Genomic DNA, 14,807 nt, shown 5'->3' with positions numbered 1-14,807 from the left:
GGGGCTAGTCGGGAAGGGAGAGCGGGGGGGTATAAATCTGATACTCACCCGTGGATCCACCTCATTGTTCTCCGGAGCAGTGTACCTGGTGGCCTTGGTGAGTGTTGGATTTACTTTAAAACGCTTTCTGACTGCACTTCCGGTTCGCGGGGTTTCTGTCTGTGCATTTTACTTCCATACCGGAAGTCAGGCGAGGGGATAGTTGGGAAGGGAGAGCAGGGAGTATAAAAAGAAGGTAGTGATGGACAGCAGGCAGCGGAGTGAGTGGGAGCTGAGTGAGAGTTATAAGGGCTTTGGCTCGCTGGGCTTAGGCGAGAGCAGGCTTAGACGAGGTGAGCTGCAGTTTCTATCTTTCCCGGGTTGCGTTTCGGCACATACAAACCCAGGTGAGGTTGGGACATGGCAGGGGCTATGGGGAGGAGCGTTAACTGTGTTAGGGGCCACATGTGGGAGTTCTTGGTGGCATCTCGTCTCCCGAAGGCCCACATCTGCGTCAAGTGTTTAGAGCTGCAGCGCTTGAGGGCTCGGGTCAGGCAACTAGAGGTGCGTTTAGAGGACGCGTTTCTGGTCAGGGAAAATAAGGAGTTAATGGCTAGGAATCATGAGCAAGAGGAGGTCCCAGGGGCTGAGGAGCAGGATGGGTGGACAACTGTTAAGAGGAAGAAGAGGAAGAAGAAGAATAGTCCTGATCCACAGACCACCCCAGTGGCCCCCCAAAATTCATCGACAGGGGTACAAAAGGATAGACAGGAGGGCCAGAATGACTCAGAGGGACGGAAGGGGGCTGGCAATGTGATAGTGGTAGGGGATGGGAGGGTCAAAGGAATTGACAGGAGGTTCTGTGGGCAGAAGCGTGACTCCAGGATGGTGGTCTGCCTCCCTGGAGCAGGGGTACAGGACATATCGGAAAGGATAGAGGGAATTTTGAAAGGGGAGGGGACCTAGGCAGAGGAATGATACACGCAGGGGAGAGGGACGTAGGAAGGCAGAATAGGGCAGATGTATGCAGGCAATTTAGGGAGTTGGGGTCCAAACTGAAGAGCAGGACCTCCAGGGTGGCATTCTCTGGGCTGCTGCCTAGTACCAGCAGGGCTAGGAATAATGAGATCATGCAGCTGAATGCATGGTTGAGGGATTGGTGCAAGGTAGAGGGCTTCACTTTTGTAGACCACTGGGAAGTATTTGTGAGAGAAGGGCAACTGTGCAGGAGGGATGGGGAAAAATTGAATGGGAGAGGCTCAAATGTCTTAGCAGGGAGGTTAGCTGGAGTGTTTAGGCAGGGTTTAAACTAATAGGGAGGGGGGGAGGGGATGAGACTGATAGGTCATTAGACACTGGGCTCGGGAGTGAGTTGGGTGATAGGGTAGGTTTGGGTGAAAGGAAAATTATCAGGGAGAAGGAGGTTCTGAGTGGCCCTGGTGGGTTGGACTGCGTCTGTTTCAACGCGAGAAGTGTGACGGGTAAAACAGATGAGCTTAGGGCCTTGATGTTTGTGAGGAGGTTAGATGTGGTGGCAGTAACGGAGACATGGTTACGGGAAGGGCAGGACTGGCAGCTGAATGTTCCTGGGTATAAGTGTTTTAGGTGTGACAGAGGAGGGTTGAAGAAAGGTGGTGGGGTGGCGCTGTTAGTAAAGGAGCACATCACAGTAGTTCAGAGGGAGGATAATATGGAGGAGTTAGGGATTGAGTCGCTGTGGGTGGAGTTGAGGAATAAAAAGGGAGAGATTACGATGCTAGGGGTATACTATAGGCCACCCAACAGCCCGAGGTCAGTGGAGGAAGGTATTTGCAGAGGCATTTTAGATAGGTGCAGAAAGAATAAGGTGGTTGTAGTGGGTGACTTTAATCTCCCTGGAGTGGATTGGAAGGTGCTTAGAGCTGGGGGTACAGATGGAGAGGAGTTTGTAAAATGTGTGTTGGAAGGGTCCCTGGAGCAGTACGTAACTAGCCCGACTAGGGAGGGGGCTATACTGGATTTAGTGTTGGGTAATGAGCCGGGGCAGGTGGTTGAGGTTGAGGTAGGTGAACATGTGGCTAACAGTGACCACAAGTCCGTCTACTTTAGGATAAAAATGGAAAGGGATGAGTGCCGTCCGAAGGGGAGGGTGCTGAACTGGGGGAAGGCGAGCTATAGCCGGATTAGGAGGGAGCTGAAGGACACTGATTGGGAGGGACTGTTAGCTGGCAAGTCCACGGTTGGTAAGTGGGAGGCTTTTAAGGGCAAACTGATAATGTTGCAGGAAAGACATGTGCCGGCAAAGAGGAAGGATGGGAAAGGCAGGATTAGAGAGCCATGGATTACAGGGGGTATCGAAGACTTGGTCAGGAAGAAGAGGGAGGCATATGTTAGGTCGAAACAACTGGGAACGGAGAGTGCGCTGGAGGAATATAGAGAGAGTAGGAGGGAGCTAAAAAGGGGAGTTAGAAGGGTGAAAAGAGGGCATGAAATGGCTTTGGCTGGTAGAATTAAGGAAAATCCAAAGGCATTTTACTCTTATATTAGGAGCAAGAGAGTGGTTAGAGGGAAAATTGGTCCTCTTAGGGACAAAGGAGGGGAGCTAAGTATCGAGTCTGAGGGAATGGGGGGGATCCTGAATGAATACTTTGCATCGGTATTCACGAAGGAGAGGGGTTTGGTGTCGTGTAATGTCTTGGAGGGAGCTGTAGATCAGTGGAAGGAAATATCCATTACGAGGGAAGTGCTAAGGTTTTTAGGTAGCATAAAAACGGATAAAGCTCCGGGGCCTGATGGTATTTATCCCAGGCTGCTTAGGGAGGTGAAAGATGAAATTGCTGGGCCTCTGACGCAAATCTTTGTCTCTTCCTTGGACACAGGTGAGGTCCCAGAGGACTGGAGGGTAGCTAATGTGATACTGCTGTTTAAAAAAGGTCATAGGGATAACCCTGGAAATTATAGACCGGTGAGTTTGACATCGGTGGTAGGAAAATTATTGGAAAAAATTCTTAGGGGTAGGACGTATGAGCATTTGGAGCATTGCGATCTGATTAGGGATACGCAACATGGCTTTGTTAGAGGGAGGTCTTGCCTTACGAATCTGGTAGAATTCTTTGAGGAGGTGACAAAAACGGTTGACGATGGGCGAGCCGTTGATGTCATCTAGATGGATTTCAGTAAAGTGTTTGACAAAGTCCCTCACGGTAGGCTGGTAGAAAAGGTTAAGGCACATGGGATACAAGGACAGGTAGCTAGGTGGATTGAAAACTGGCTGGGCAATAGGAGACAGAGAGTAGTAGTGGAAGGGTCCTTTTCTGGCTGGAGGTCCGTCACCAGTGGTGTGCCGCAGGGGTCAGTACTGGGACCTCTCCTCTTTGTAGTATACATAAACGACTTGGAAGAGGGCGTACGTGGTGTGATCAGCAAGTTTGCGGATGACACCAAGATGGCAGAATTGGCAGATACTGAGGAGGAGTGTCAGGTGACACAGCAGGATATAGATAGGTTGGTATATTGGGCAGATAGATGGCAGATGGAATTTAATCCTGACAAATGCGAGGTGATGCATTTTGGAAGGAATAATGCAGGGAGGAGTTACGTGATAAAAGGTAGACCGATTAAGAGTATAGAAATACAGAGGGACCTGGGAGTGCAGGTGCACAAATCTCTGAAGGTGTCAACACAGGTAGAGAAGGTTGTGAAGAAAGCTTATGGAATGCTAGCCTTTATAGGAAGGGGTATAGAGTATAAGAGCTGCCGTCTAATGCTTCAGTTGTACAGAACGTTGGTTAGGCCGCATTTGGAGTACTGCGTCCAGTTCTGGTCACCTTGCTACCGGAAGGACGTGGAGACCCTGGAGAGGGTGCAGAGGAGGTTTACCAGGATGTTGCCTGGCATGGAAAGACTGAGTTATGAGGAAAGGTTGGAGAAACTGGGGCTCTTCTCCTTAGAAAGACTGAGATTAAGGGGGGATCTGATAGAGGTGCATAAAATAATGAAGGGAATAGAACATAGAACATAGAACGCTACAGCACAAACAGGCCCTTCGGCCCATGAGTTGCGCCGATCACACCAACACCTACCAATCCATAGACCTATCTATAACCCCCAATCCCACTAAATCCCATATACTCATCCAGAAGTCTTTTAAAAGACCCCAGCGAGTTCGCCTCCACCACCACCGACGGCAGCCGATTCCATTCACTCATCACCCTCTGAGTGAAAAACTTACCCCTAACATCACTTCTGTACTTGCCTCCCCGCACCTTAAATCTGTGTCCTCTCGTAGCGACCATTTCAACCCGGGGAAATAGCCTCTGAGAATCCACCCTATCTATTCCTCTCAACATTTTATAAACCTCTATCAGGTTGCCTCTCAACCTTCGTCTCTCCAGGGAGAAGAGTCCCAGCTCCCTCAACCTATCTTCATAAGGCATGCCTCCCAATCCAGGCAACATCCTTGTAAATCTCCTCTGTACCCTTTCAATAGCTTCTATGTCCTCCCTATAGTGAGGCGACCAGAACTGCGCACAGTACTCCAAGTGAGGCCTGACATAGATAGAGTCAACAGTGGTAGGCTTTTCCCTAGATTGGGGACAATTACGAGAGGTCACGATCTAAGGGTGAGGGGGGAGAAGTATAATTTGGATACTAGAGGAAGGTTTTTCACGCAGAGGGTCGTGGGGGTATGGAACGTGCTACCAAGTAAGGTGGTGGAGGCAGACACGTTGGACTTGTTTAAGGTTTACTTAGATAGACACATGAGCAAAACAGGGATGGAGGGTTAGAGTAGACTGTATTAAAAAAGGGTCAGAGCCTCGGGACGACACTGGAAATGTAGTATTACATGTTAATGTTTTGTCTCTTTTAATCCACAGGTGTCGGTCCACCTTGTTGTCTAACGAGGGGCATGCACACGGTGGGTCGTGCGGGGGCTGCTCTTGGAGGTTTCAAGAGTGGCCTAGCACTTCGATTCATTGTGCGTGCTTAATCCTGGACCAGCAGACAGGCACCACAACAGCTCAGTGACTATCACTGCTAGCTGTGCAGATACGTGGATTTGGGCCTGTGTCTGGGAGTTCGCGCATTCTCCCTGTGGTTGCATGGGTTTCCTCTGGGTGCTCCGGTTTCCTCCCACACCCCAAAGATGTGCTCTTAGGCTGATTGGTGTACCAAATTGACCCTACACTATTCTCCCCTGAATCTGGCTACATTAGGGGTTCCATTCACATACACACAGGGCAGGGTAGGTGTAGGAAAATGCTTTGTTGAAGGGGCAGCGCGGGCTCGTTGGGCCGAAGGGCCTGTTTCCCGTGCTGGGTTGTTCTTTGTTCTTTGTAAATATGATCAATATTTGGATTTCCAAACTGAATTGCTGAAACGTCATTATTAATTTTCTGGACTCCAGTACAATGTGTCCAGCTAAGCTAGTCTGCTATTTGCAAATCCTGTTTGTTCCACGTCAACATGAGATTGTGCAAAATACAAGATAACTCAGGCAGCCCTGAACGATAGCGTTGGTCAGATCCGAGTGTCCCTTAGCTCAGCTCAATGGCCGCTGAAACGTCCATCCAAATATTTCCTCTGATTCTTCCCAACTACAACAGCATTTTGCATTCGTATAGCACTTTAAATATTGTTCAATTCCTCAAGGCACTTTCCAAAAGCATTATCAAACATGATTTGGCTCCAAGCCACACAGGGAGACATTGAGGTAAATGGCCAGAAGCTTGGTCAAGGAGATAGTTTTTTTTAAAGTTAAAGTTTATTTATTAGTGTCACAAGTAGACTTACATTAACACTGCAATGAAGTTACTATGAAAATCCCCTGGTCGCCAGGGGTGGCACGGTAGCACAGTGGTTAGCACTGCTGCTTCATAACGCCAGGAACCCAGGTACGATTCCTGGCTTGGGTGAGGAGTTTGTACGTTCTCCCCATGTCAGGGTGAGTTTCCTCCGGGTGCTCCGATTTCCTCCCACATTCTGAAAGATGTGTTGATTAGGTGCGTTGACCCGAACAGATGCCAGACTGTGGCGACTAGGGGAATTTCACAGTAACTTCATTGCAGTGTTAACGCAAGCCTTGCTTGTGACGAAGAAATAAATTTTGCTTTCTTCTGGCGCCTGTTTGGGTACACAGAGGGAGAATTTAGCAAGGCCGATGCACCTAACCAACATGTCTTTCGGACTGTGGGAGGAAACCAGAGAACAGAGACGAAACCCACGCTGACATGGGGAGAACATGCAGACTCCACATGGACAATGACCCAAGCTGCGACTCAAACCCAGGTCCCTGGCGCTGTGAGGCAGCAGTGCTAACAACTGTGCCACTGTGCCACTAAGGATCGTTGTAAGGAAAGAGAAAGACGGACCAAAGTGGAGAAGTTTCCCTTTCTCTTTTGTGTGCACTCATTGTCCTACAATTCCACAGACAATACAGGATTCTTTGGACACCTCATTCAAGTGGTCATTATTGTGTAAGCCTTGGTATGGCGTGCCAGGAGACTATTTGACTGTGCAGACCATCACAAACAAGCCTGAGCCTATCCTTCCCTACGGCCACATTATCAAATACATTATCATAGCATCGCAGAATCCCTACAGTACAGAAGGAAGCCATTCGGCCCATCGAGACTGCACCGACAACAATCCCATCCAGGCCACATCCCCAAAACCCCACATATTTACCCTGCTAGTCCCCCAGACGCAAAGGGGCAAGTTAGCATATACAATCAGCTTCATCTGCACATCTTTGGACTGTGGGAGGAAGCTGGGGCACCTGGAGGAAATACACATAGATACAGGGAGAATGTGCAAACGCCACAAAAACTGTCACCCAAGCCTCGAATCAAACCCGGTACCCTTGGCGCTGTGAGACAGCAGTGCTGATTACTGTGCTGCCCCATCAGTGGTGTTCGATTCAGAGTAATTAAGGGTGGAAACCTTCGTTGATTCTTCTATGAACAGCTTATTTAACAGATCATTCCTATTTCCCTTCTGCTGTAAAAAGTTCATTCGAGCATCATGTATGTTGACAAGTCTCAACTATTTGATCACCATAATGGAATCTGCTGCCTCCAGACTAAATTAACTCCCAAAGCCCAGCATCAAACAAACTACCTCAATCCCTGACCTGACAATGCAGGGCTCCCACAGACCGGAAGCAGTCAGGTTTGTGCAATATAACTTCATAGCCTATATCTAGAATTACAGCCTCATAGGAGAATGGGAAGAGGTGCAAGTCATTTAGCCCCTTGGGTCTGTTGCAACATTCAATCAGATTATGGCTGACCAAAGAACTTAGAGACAAAGGAAATAGATGCAAGAGCAGACCATTCTGCCCATGGTGCCTGTTCTACCAATCAGCAAGATCATGCCTGGTCTTGTAGTTCAATGCCTCTTTCCCATGTTATCCCCATATCTCTTGATGTCATCAATACTTAAAAATCTATTGATCTCTGATCAATGACTGAGTTTCCACAGTCCTCTGGGTTAGAGAATTTCAAAGGTTTACTATCCGCTGAGTGAAGAAATTCATCCTCATCTCAATCTTAAACGGCCTTCTCCTTACACTGAGATTGTGTCCTGTGGTTTTAGACATGCCTTCCAGAAGAAATATCTTCTCCATATCCATTCTGTCATTCCCTGTAAAAAATTTGTAAGTTTCAATGAGGTCATCTCTGATTCTGTTTTTTCACTCATTCTTGGGATGTCGCTGGCTGGCACACATTTATTGCCCGTTCCTAGTTGCCCAAGGGCAGTTGAGAGTCAACCACATTGCTGTGGTTCTGGAATCACATGTAGGCTAGACCAGGTAAGGATGGCAGATTTCTTTCCCTAAAGGACATTAGTGAACCAGATGGGTTTTCCCAACAATGGTTTCATGATTTCATCAGTAGATTCTTAATTCCAGATTTTTTTAATTGAATTCAAATTCCACCATCTACCATGGCAGGATTCGAATCCAGGTCCCCAGAACATTGGCCAAGTCTCTGGATTAATAGTCTAGCGATAATATCGCTAGGTCACCACATTCTCCAAAACTCAAGAGAATACAGACCAGTCTCCTCAATCTCTTTTCATAAGACAATCACACCATACCAGAGGTTAATCTGATAAACCACAGTTGCACTCCCTCTGTGGCAAGCATGTCCTTCCTTAGATAAGGAGATCAAAGCTGTACATAATACTCCTGATGTGGTCTCACCTCACAGCAGCAAGGCATCTTTACTCCTGTGCTCATTTCCTTTTGCCTGCTGCAGAACTGGCTTTCACAGAGCCAGGGTCAGACTCGCAAGATGACTCGCAACTGTACAGGACCTTGGTGAGACCACATTTGGAATATTGTGTGCAGTTCTGGTCACTTCACTATGAGAAGGATGTGGAAGCATTGGAGAGAGTGCAGAGGAGATTTACCAGGATGCTGCCTTGTTTGGAGAGTAGATCTTATGAGGAAAGGTTGAGGGAGCTGGGGCTTTCCTCTGTAGAGCGGAGGAGGATGAGAGGTCACTTAATAGAAATTTATAAGTTGATGAGGGGGATAGATAGAGTGGATGTTCAGAGACTATTTCCTCAGGTGGATATAGTTGTTACTAGGGGGCATAGCTATAAGGTTCATGGTGGGGGATATAGGAGGGATGTCGAAGGTAGGTTCTTTACTCAGAGAGCGATTGGGGTGTGGAATGCACTGCCTGCTATAATAGTGGAGTCAGACAGTTTAGGAACTTTCAAGTGGTTGTTGGATAGGCACATGGAACACACCGGTATGTTAGGGAGTGGGATAGCTTGATCTTGGGTTCGGACATAGCTTGGCACAACATCGGGGGCCAATGGGCCTGTACTGTGCTGTACTGTTCTATGTTCTATATAAAGTCCACTGCACTTGTTAAGAATGTTAAAGTTGCTTTATAAATTATTTTGCTAACACTTCACCATCAATGCAAATTTTTTATCTACTCTATCAACTTCTTTAAAAACTCTAAAAATTTCAAGCAATTCACCCACATATATCTTCTGTATCACAACGAATAAAAGAGTGGGTTACTTAATCCTTCCTTGAAATCTTGCTCAGTCTGGTGAATTTGTGGGGCAGCATGATGGCACAGTGGCTAACACTGCTACCTCACAGTGCCAGGGACCGGGGTTCGATTCCAGCATCAGGTCGCTGTTTGTGTGGAGTCAGCACTTTTTTCCCTATGTGTACATGAGTTTCTTTTGGGTGCAGTCTGAAAGACTTAGGTACATTGGCCATGCTAAATTCACCTTCAGTGTACATAATAACATAAGAAATAGGAGCAGGAGTAGGCCATCTAGCCCTTCGAGCTGCCCTGCCATTCAATAAGATCATGGCTGCTCTGAAGTGGCTCAGTTCCACTTTCCCGCCTTCTCCCCATAACCCTTAATCCCCTTGCCTATCAAAAACCTATCTACCCGCGTCTTAACTATACTTAGCGAGGTAGCCGCCACCACTTCAACGGGCAGAAAATTCCAAAGATTCACCACCCTTTGAGTGAAGAAGTTCCTCCTCAACTCCGTTCTAAACTGCCCCCCCCCCACTTATCCTGAGGCTGTGCCCTCTAGTCCTACTGTCCTTTCTGAGCGGGAAGAGCCCCTCCACCTCTATCCTATCCATCCCATTCATCATCTTGTACATCTCAATGAGATCTCCCCTCATCCTTCTAAACTCCAACGAGTACAAGCCTAGTTTATTCAGCCTCTCCTCATAGCTCAACCCCCTCAACTCCGGCATCAGCCTAATGAACTTCCTCTGCACTCCCTCCAAGGCCAAAATATCCTTGCGTAAGTGCGGTGCCCAAAACTGCACACAGTACTCCAGCTGCGGCCTCACCAGTGCCCTGTACAGTTGCAGCAAGACCTCCCTACTTTTATATTCAATCCCCCTCGCTAGGAATGTACCTGTGTACCCAAACAGGTACTGGAGTGTCGTGGCTGGGGAATTTTCACAGTAACTTCTTTGCAATGTTAATGTCAGCCACTTGTGACACTACTAAATCGACTTTAAAAATCATTTATTTTTCCAACACTTCACCAATGAAAGATTTCTGTCTGCTGTAAGAACTTCTTTAAAAACTTTAAGTAAATCACCTGTATATATAAAATCATAGAATTCTACAGTGCAGAAGGAATCCATTCAACCCATCAAGTTTGCACCTACTGCAAATGGTAAAAATTGCAGCACGCTGCTGTGCAGAGGGACCTGGGTGTTCTTGTGCAAGAATCACAAGGAGTTGGTTTGCAGGTTCAGCAGGTAATTAAGAAGGCAAATGGAATTTTGTCCTTTGTTGCTAGAGGGATGGAGTTTAAAAATAGCAACGTTATGTTGCAGCTCTGTAAGGTGCTGGTGAGGCCACACCTGGAGCACTGTGTACAGTTTTGGTCTCCTTACTTGAGAAAGGGGGTGGCACTGGAGGGGGCGCAGAGGAGATTCACTAGTTTGATTCCGGAATTGAGAGAGTTGGCTTATGAGGAGAGACTGAGGCTATACTCACTGGAATTCAGCAGAATAAGGGAAGATCTTATGGAAACATATAAGATTGTAAAGGGAATAGATAGAAGCAGGAAAGTTGCTGACATTAGAGGGTGAAACCAGAACGAGGGGCCATGGCCTCAAAATAAGGGGAAGCAGATTTAGGACTGAGTTGAGGAACTTGAATATAAAAGTAGGGAGGTCTTGCTGCAGCTGTATAGGGCATTGGTGAGGCCGCAGCTGGAGTACTGTGTGCAGTTTTGGGCGCCGCACCTGCGCAAGGATATTTTGGCCTTGGAGGGAGTGCAGAGGAGGTTTACTAGGCTGATACCGGAGTTGAGGGGGTTGAGCTATGAGGAGAGGCTGAATAAACTAGGCTTGTACTCGTTAGAGTTTAGAAGAATGAGGGGAGATCTCATTGAGACGTATAAGATGATGAATGGGATGGATAGGATAGAGGTGGAAAGACTCTTCCCGCTCAAAAAAGACAGTAGGACTAGGGGGCACAGCCTCAAGATAAAGGGGGGGCGGTTCAGAACGGAGTTGAGGAGGAACTTCTTCACTCAAAGGGTGGTGAATCTCTGGAATTCTCTGCCCGTTGAAGTGGTGGAGGCTGCCTCGCTAAATATTTTTAAGAAGCGGGTTGATGGGTTTTTGATAAGAGAGGGGATTAAGGGTTATGGGGAGAGGGCGGGAAAGTGGAACTGAGCCACGACAGATCAGCCATGATCTTATTGAATGGCGGGGCAGGCTCGAAGGGCCAGATGGCCTACTCCTGCTCCTATTTCTTATGTTCTTATGTTCTTCACACAAAGCGTTGTAAATCTGTAGCATTCCCTGCCCAGTGAAGCAGTTAAGACTACCTCATTGTATGTTTTTAAGGCAAGGATAAATTTTTGAACAGTAAAGGAATTAAGTGTTATGGTGAGCAGACAGGTAACTGGAGCTGAGTCGACAAAAAGATCAGCCATGATCTTATTGAATGGTGGAACAGGCTCAAGGGGCCAGATGGCCTACTCCTGCTCTTAATTCTTGTGTTCCTATGACGGCAATCCCACCCAGGCCGTATTCCTATAACCCCACATATTTACCCTGCTAATCCCCCTGACGCAAGGGTAAAAGTAGCATGGCCAATCAACCTAACCCATACATCTGTGTATGTAATATTTTCTATATTACAAAGAATAAAGGAGTGGGTTATTTATTCGTTGCTTATAATTCAACCCCATGAACTCCTTCGCAGCACTGTTGAATAATAATCATTTGGAGTTGTTTGGAAGTCAATTTCCAGCTCCAGCCTCAGGACATACCACCCCCTCTGAGCCACATGCCCTGAGCTTTCCCTTTGCTGTCTGGGCCAGCTGTCAATCATAGGCGGCCCAGACCGGGGGGCGGGGCGAAGGCCTGGCGCAGGCGCAGTGTTCCCCTTTCCGCGCCTGCGTCCTGCGGACCCACTGCCGCGCAGGCTCAGTGTGCTCTAATCGTGCGCAAGGAGAATAGGTGAGTAAGAGACTGAGGGGGAGAGGGGAGAGAGGAGGGGGAGAGGGGAGAGAGGAGGGGGAGAGGGGAGAGAGGAGGGGGAGAGGAGAGGAGAGGGGGGAGGGCCGGGGAGAGGGGGAGGGAGAGGGGGGGCCGGGGAAGGGGGGGGGGGGGGCCGGGGAAGGGGGGGGGGGGGGGGGGCCGGGGAAGGGGGGGGGGGGGGGGGGCCGGGGAAGAGGGGGGGGCCGGGGAAGAGGGGGGAGGGGGCCGGGGAAGAGGGGGGAGGGGGAGGGGGAGGGGGGGCCGGGGAAGAGGGGGGAGGGGGAGGGGGGGCCGGGGAAGAGGGGGGAGGGGGAGGGGGAGGGGGAGGGGGAGGGGGGGCCGGGGAAGAGGGGGGAGGGGGAGGGGGAGGGGGAGGGGGGAGGGGGGAGGGGGGGCCGGGGAAGAGGGGGGAGGGGGAGGGGGGGCCGGGGAAGAGGGGGGAGGGAGGAGGAGGGGGGGCGGGGAGAGGGAGAGGGGGGGGCGGGGAGAGGGGGAGGGGGGGGCGGGGAGAGGGGGAGGGGGGGGCCGGGGACAGGGAGAGGGGGAGGGGGGGGCGGGGAGAGGGGGAGGGGGGGGCGGGGAGAGGGGGAGGGGGGGCCGGGGACAGGGAGAGGGGGAGGGGGGGGGCGGGGAGAGGGGGAGGGGGGGGCGGGGAGAGGGGGAGGGGGAGGGGGAGGGGGGGCCGGGGAAGAGGGGGGAGGGGGAGGGGGAGGGGGGGCCGGGGAGAGGGGGAGGGGGGGGGCCGGGGAGAGGGAGAGGGGGGCCGGGGAGAGGGAGAGGGGGGCCGGGGACAGGGAGAGGGGGAGGGGGGGGGGCGGGGAGAGGGGGAGGGGGGGGGCCGGGGAGAGGGAGAGGGAGAGGGGGGGCCGGGGAGAGGGAGAGGGGGGCCGGGGAGAGGGAGAGGGAGAGGGGGGGGCCGGGGAGAGGGAGAGGGAGAGGGGGGGCCGGGGAGAGGGAGAGGGAGAGGGGGGGGAGACGGAGAGGGAGAGGGGGGGAGATGGAGAGGGAGAGGGGGGGGCCGGGGAAGAGGGGGGAGGGGGAGGGGGAGGGGGGGCCGGGGAAGAGGGGGGAGGGGGAGGGGGAGGGGGGCCGGGGAAGAGGGGGGAGGGGGAGGGGGAGGGGGGGCCGGGGAAGAGGGGGGAGGGGGAGGGGGAGGGGGGGCCGGGGAAGAGGGGGGAGGGAGGAGGAGGGGGGGCGGGGAGAGGGAGGGGGGGGGCGGGGAGAGGGGGAGGGGGGGGCGGGGAGAGGGGGAGGGGGGGCCGGGGACAGGGAGAGGGGGAGGGGGGGGCGGGGAGAGGGGGAGGGGGGGGCGGGAGAGGGGGAGGGGGGGCCGGGGACAGGGAGAGGGGAGGGGGGGGGCGGGGAGAGGGGGAGGGGGGGCGGGGAGAGGGGGAGGGGGAGGGGGAGGGGGGCCGGGGAAGAGGGGGGAGGGAGGAGGAGGGGGGGCGGGGAGAGGGAGAGGGGGGGGCGGGGAGAGGGGGAGGGGGGGGCGGGGAGAGGGGGAGGGGGGCCGGGGACAGGGAGAGGGGGAGGGGGGGCGGGGAGAGGGGGAGGGGGCCGGGGACAGGGAGAGGGGGAGGGGGGGGCCGGGGAGAGGGGGAGGGGGGGGGCCGGGGAGAGGGAGAGGGGGGCCGGGGAGAGGGAGAGGGGGGCCGGGGACAGGGAGAGGGGGAGGGGGGGGGGCGGGGAGAGGGGGAGGGGGGGGGCCGGGGAGAGGGAGAGGGAGAGGGAGAGGGGGGGGCCGGGGAGAGGGAGAGGGGGGCCGGGGAGAGGGAGAGGGAGAGGGGGGGGCCGGGGAGAGGGAGAGGGAGAGGGGGGGCCGGGGAGAGGGAGAGGGAGAGGGGGGGCCGGGGAGAGGGAGAGGGAGAGGGGGGGGAGACGGAGAGGGAGAGGGGGGGGAGACGGAGAGGGAGAGGGGGGGAGACGGAGAGGGAGAGGGGGGGGCCAGGGAGAGGGAGAGGGGGGGGCCAGGGAGAGGGAGAGGGGGGGGGCCGGGGAGAGGGAGAGGGGGGAGGGGGAGAGGGGGGGGCCGGGGAGAGGGAGGGGAGGAGGGGGGGGGGCCGGGGAGAGGGAGAGGGAGGAGGGGGGGGGCCGGGGAGAGGGAGAGGGGGGAGCCAGGGAGAGGGGGGAGCCGGGGAGGGGGAGAGGGGGGGCCGGGGAGGGGGAGAGGGAGAGGGGGGGCCGGGGAGGGGGGGGCCGGAGAGCCGCGGCGGAGGAGTGGGGGGAGCCGAGGAGGGGGAGGGGGAGGTGGGGGGAGGGGGAGGGGGGGCGGAGAGGGGGCGAGGGGGGGGGGGAGGGGCGGAGAGGGGGGGAGGGAGAGAGGGCGGAGAGGGGGAGGGGCGGAGGGGGGAGGGGGTGGAGAGAGGGGGGCGGGGGGGAGTGAGGGAGGGGGAGGGGGGGACGGAGAGGGGGGGGCCGGGGGAGAGGGGGAGGGGGGACGGAGAGGGGGGGGCCGGGGGAGGGGGGGCCGGGGAGGGGGGGGAGGAGAGGGGGGAGGGGGGGGAGGGGAGGGGGGGCCGGGGAGGGGGGGCGGAGAGGGGGGAGGGGGGGCCGGGGAGGGGGGGGCGGAGAGGGGGGAGGGAGGGGGTGGGGGGAGGGGGGTGGCCGGGGAGGGGGGGGGCCGGGGTGGGGGAGTGGGGGCAGGGAGGGGGGGGGTGCTGGGGAGGGGGAGGGGGGGGCCGGGGAGGGGGGGGTGTGGGGTGGGTGGAGGGAGGGGGGGTGGGGATGTGGAAGGGGGGGGGGGCGGGGAGAGGGGATAGGGAGGCCGGCTGGGGATAGGAGATATGGCCGGAGGTAGGGGGACAGGGGATGGGGTGGTGTGTGGTGGAAGGAAAGCGGTAGT

Source organism: Carcharhinus amblyrhynchos, chromosome 10 (genome assembly GCF_965287045.1).
Source record: "Carcharhinus amblyrhynchos chromosome 10, sCarAmb.v2.hapA, whole genome shotgun sequence".
Lineage (NCBI taxonomy): Eukaryota > Metazoa > Chordata > Chondrichthyes > Carcharhiniformes > Carcharhinidae > Carcharhinus > Carcharhinus amblyrhynchos.
The sequence above is the reverse complement of the archived record's forward strand: the minus strand, read 5'-3'. Positions refer to the sequence as shown.